General features: G+C 38.2%; 1 protein-coding gene across 1 annotated transcript in view; it reads left to right on the top strand.

The window, feature by feature from the left end:
- Positions 1-4,591: 4,591 nt before the first annotated feature.
- Positions 4,592-5,460, top strand: part of LOC106867758 (inositol polyphosphate-4-phosphatase type I A) — an 80,390-nt gene continuing 79,521 nt past the window's right edge. Inside the window, exon 1 of the mRNA XM_052975773.1 lies at positions 4,592-4,756. The gene's annotated coding sequence lies outside the window, so the exon portion shown is untranslated. The remainder of the gene's footprint in view (positions 4,757-5,460) is intronic.

Below are 5,460 nucleotides of genomic sequence, written 5' to 3'. Positions count from 1 at the left end.
GGACATCTGACCCGCTAGAAAGAGCAGCCAAAGCTCTGCACCACGTTTTTATTTTTCATTCCTTCTCGAAATTATCCCTAATTTTGTGGTGTAGAGCTTTGGCTGCTCTTTCTAGCGGGTCAGATGTCCTTTTATGGGCATCTCTAATGTGTATTAAATGTACACTGTATTTTATATATATATATATATATATATATATATATATGTGTGTGTCTGTGTATGTATATACATATATGTATGTGTGTGTGTGTAGTGTTATTTCTCAAAGTTAAGTTGATGATCTGACAATTATAATTGCTCTCAAAATTGAATTGAATTAATAATCTTAGTATGCATTTGAATGTGTGTGTGTGTGTTTGTGCTTGTGTATATATAGAGTAGTGAGTGAACATGCATCTATATACATAATCTGTCCAATGTTAAAATCAATAATCTTCCTTTGCAATTTTTAAATGTCACTCAGATTAAAGTTGTACATAATGGTTGTCAGCAGTGGCAGCAGCATCAACCACATCAATCGCAGCTATTGTTGCTGCTGCTGCTGAATTTCTTGCAGTTGATGGATAAAGCCTAGAATGTATGACATGAACAACTAGAACAGATGCTGTGCTAATGTTACATAAATATGCAATGGTAGAGACAGGACAAATGTTTTTAAGATGTGAGGGCCTTCATACATGGTCTGGAGTTTATGACTACAGAGCAAGCAAATCCTGTGAGTCAGGTTTAGCTGAAACTTCATTAGCATCTAAACCAACAAATGTGTCTCTACTGATGTTGTCGACTGACTGAACATAGCAGCTAAATCTCCCGCAAATCATGCCAAGTAAAGTTTTCACTAAAGGAAGGACTTGTTGATTAATGGAGTTCCGAGTTAAATTATCTAGTTTCACATCTCTCTTCAGGTCCGTGTCACTCGATAGGAAGGTATGGCCTGCACCTCTTCTCACAAAAATTTTAGGGGATCCAAGCGTATCCCCTATAACCCCTGTTCCAGGGCCCTTGGTTATGTAGGGTGCTTAAACCAGAATTCTGCCGATATTTCAAGTTAGCAGTGTCAAGTCTCAAACGACCATATTTAAGTGATGGGTGGAATGAAAAGAAATGAAGCAATTTCTGGATATCAAATTAGCTTAGCTAGAAAGCGACTACGATGTTTAAATGGATTATTTACTTGGTTGATTGAGAAATATCTAGAAACATGTTATAAATGGGCTGGTTGTCAGTGCCGTTTGAAGTCCCAGATTAGTCCTGGCCGGGCACTTCAATGATCGAAGATGTTGTAGCCATAACTAACCCAACTTTTTGTTAAAGACGGTAGTGTTTGTATGATTTAACGGAGATTTGATGGGTTTCTCGCAAGTCATCCAACAACATGTATAAAATCTCCCTTGGCGCAGCTAGACGTGCGCATTTTAATTCACAAGTAAATGGAGTGGACCAAGGGAGACCACCGTGCAAATTTCATCCAGGGAATCTGTTTGTGGTCGCTCAACCCCGATTACAATCTGTCTTAAAACAAAAATACGCATTGTATAATGTTGTCCTGGATACACAATATCTGAAAAATAGGGTGGGTGTGGTCATAGGTGGAACGCTTTTGATTATAGGTTTTTTCTAGATTAGAGCCGATGTGGGGGGATTAACAAAAGCAACAATACTACCCAAAGGAGGCTTTACGTGGTCGCGCGCCTTCCTGGAAATGACAGACTAATCATCTCTAAAACGTACTTCACTATCTTATAAAAGGTAGGAAGGACACGTCAGATATTGCGTTCCTAAAACGATGCCTACGTCTGTTCAACCAGGGCAAACCTGGAATTTAACAGTGTTACATAAACAGTATTACCTAAAAAAGATCTTAAATTTTTTTTCCCCCGCAGTGAATGAATGACTGTCTAGATTAATAATTAAATAATACTAATATAAGTAAGTTGTAATTAGTAAGGTATAAAGTGTTCTTGCTGTATTAGCTTACGTTTTTACATTGTGAGTTCGAATCTTGGGGGAATGAGACTTTACCTTAAATCACACCTATCAGTTGATTCTTTCTGTGTGTGTATATATATATATATATACATATATCGACCCCGAGGCTATAGTAGAAGACACTTACCCCAAGGTGCCACACAGTGGGACTGAATCCGGAACCATGTGGTTGGTTAGCAAGCTATTTACCGCACAGCCACTCCTGCGCGCATATATATATATATATATATATATAATTTAGAGAAAAGTACCAAAGTTCATGAACTCATCTATGAAAATCCACAGTCACATATAGAAAAAATTAATAAGTAAATACACCCTGTCGTACATACATAGTCATTACCCATTCAGCGGAGCATACTGACTTAATTTCTTTCAAGCCTTCACACATCCTCAGTAGTCACAGCCCATATCTCACTGCCATGTGGCACAGCTGTTCATACACAGGCACCATGCAACCTGTCCTTCACTTGGAGGGAGAGGCCCTTCATTACTAACAGTGATAGCAGCTCTCTAAACTTGGCCCAGCCTCTTCTTATTCTAGCAGCTATGCTTTCAGAACAACCTCCCCCCCACTGCTAACTTGGTCACCTAAGTAACGAAAACTATCTGCTACTTCTAAGGATCCCCCATGACATTTGAGGGAGTCTATTTTTTGTACATGCCTGGTGGTTAATGTCGCTGCACATCTGCCACATGTAAAGACTACTTTCTCTGTTAGTCTTCCAGTGATGCATCTACACTTCTAATGTGCCTTTAACTTGCACTGGGTATACCTTATGAAGTTTCTCCTGTCACCTTTTCTACTTAACGAGCAGGGCCTGAAGGGATCTGTGGTTTGTCTGTTTTCCTACTTATCAACATATAATTATATGTTGATAATTATTTGCAGTACTACTAACTGCCTGCAATGTCCCATTCTTCTTTTTTTTTTCTCCCTTGTGTTATGGGAGGGTGCAAGTGGCTGAGCACTCCACAGACATGTGTACCCTTAACGTGGTTCTCAGAGAAATTCAACATGACACAGAGTGTGACAAGGCTGGCCCCTTTTGAATCACAGGTAAAACTCAGTTTTGTCAGCTGAGTGGACTGGAGCAATGTGAAATAGTGTCTTGCTCAAGGAAAAGACACAACATGCTGCCAGGAATTGAACTCATGACCTTATGATTGTGAGCCAAATACTCCTAACCACTAAACCATGTACCTTGGCAACCCTAGTGTTCAACCCCAATGCTCAACTAGTATTTTATTTTATCAATCATGGTGGAATTTGAACTCAGAATGTAAAGCCAGAAAAAATGGTGCAAAATATTTTATTCAGTTTGCTAACAATTCTATATAAAAGATGTTTTAGTATTTTGACTTGTCTATACTAAATACTTCAGGGAAAAGACCAAAGTGTTTCCCTCTTCAAAGATATAAGGACCAACTCAAAGCAACACTGAAATTGAGTCTGAATCATTTGAAACAAGCATGAGACTGGGAGAGAAGAAGTGTTTTATCAACATCAGAACCAAAAACTTTGAAGCCACTAGGAGAGAAAATGGAAGAAATTAAACGACAGGAGAAAAAGACACAACAAAATCAACCTTGTCCTCCACCAACATTACCATGCAGTCAATGCCAGCGACCCATCACCATGAAGGAAGCATTCTGCATAAATTCTTGAATATGAGATAAAGCAGCTGCCACCGACTAAACACCATTCCCTTTGTTGGCTTTCAGAGAAAGTATTCCAATTTGGGGGTAGCTAAGAAACAGCTTTTGGTATATTCACACCCCCTAATTGTAAAGCATATTCTCTCCTTCCTCTTACATGTGACTTCAGAACATCAGGTAAAAAAAAAGAAAGAAAAGTTAGTGTGGAACATATCGTTCATGACCGATTGACTCGTTAATAGAGAGGAGATGGAACCGACGGGAGGGTGACAAGATCGCTTTCTACCTAAACGATTTACGACGATGATAATTTTATTCCTACTAATCATTAAATAAGACATAGAACTGATTATCAACAAAGAGGAACTGAGACGAGGGCAAAGCGGAGACGTTCTGTCGTGCTGGTGGTGGTGGCGAAGACCTTCTTATCTCTGTCAGCTCCATAGAATAAAGACGGATAATGTCATGAAGGTAGAATCATTGGACTAGATTCTTCCTCAACGAATTTGTGGCAAAAGCTGCCAACATCAGAAATCATTGTTAATCTGGCATTCTTTGGGTTCAAACGAAAGAAAGCCGTTAATCTATATTATTAGCAATAAAGAAGATAGAAGAAAGTGGATAGATAAAGAAACTGGTGAAGAAGAGAAAGAGAGAGAAAGATAGATAGATAGAGAGAGATAGGGAGGAGGAAACAGAATGGAAGAGATTTAAAAGAATTCGTAAAATAGGAATCGCTTCTTGATTGTACTGTGAGGAATGAAAACGAAGAAAATAAAGGAAAGAGATAGACTGAAGAGAGAGAGAGAGAGATAAAAATTAAGTAGAGAATAATACACACATGCACATACTCATATACACGCAAACACACATTTGCATGTACGTGTATGTGTGTGTTTTCATACATATGTTAGTAGAAGTATGTGTTGGCGTGTTGCAGTCGACCAATCAGAACGAACGTAACAACTCGAAGTCAGTTTATTCTTTCAGAGGCATTTAAAAATGTCTGAATTGCTTGAATGAGGTTCCCAGACAATGTTTACATTCCTTCTTCCCTCATGTTTCTCTCCTCCACCCGTCTCAACCTGACTCAGTCGCATTGACCAAGGTAAGCTAACTCACTCTACATTTGAATTATTTGTCCTTGTTTTAAAACCATATTCTTAATTAACCCCGCAAACCATCGTTCTTCCCAGAATTTTGCGTCGCAGTCCACCTAAGGATGCTACAACTGCGAGTGATAAATGGTTTCTGACATAGAAGCAACTGCATACATTTTGGGAGATGGCAGGTGTAATCACTTAAACGACTGGTACTTTAATTTTGTAGAAATCCTGAAAGAGTCAAGGGTAAGGTCACACCCTCGACGGCATTTCAGTTCAGGACGGAAAGGACCGCTGTTAATTAATACCGCAAAACCATTTTCCTGTCCTTCGTTTCATGAGTTCTGAATCCAATAATTATAATAATAATAATAATAATAATGATTTCTCCTGTACCCTTTTTTTAAGGGAATGATAGAGTCAAGGATCTTATCTGCTTCGGTGTTATAACTTTGGTACCTGTTGATATTTCCGGAGTCGAAAAATTATGAAATCGATGATGGGGGGAAGAAGAAGAAAAAACCCCGTTCCAATGCCATTGTTAGGAAACGTTTTTGTGGGTATATGTATATATATATGTGTGTATGTATATATATATATATATATATGTATGCGTGTATATATATATATATGTATGTGTGTGTGTGTATATATGTGTGGATATATATGTTAGTGTATATATATATATATATGTGTGTATATATATATA

This window comes from Octopus bimaculoides, chromosome 22, assembly GCF_001194135.2.
Source record: "Octopus bimaculoides isolate UCB-OBI-ISO-001 chromosome 22, ASM119413v2, whole genome shotgun sequence".
Taxonomy (NCBI): Eukaryota; Metazoa; Mollusca; class Cephalopoda; order Octopoda; family Octopodidae; genus Octopus; species Octopus bimaculoides.
This window is presented reverse-complemented; position numbering and strand designations above follow the sequence as displayed.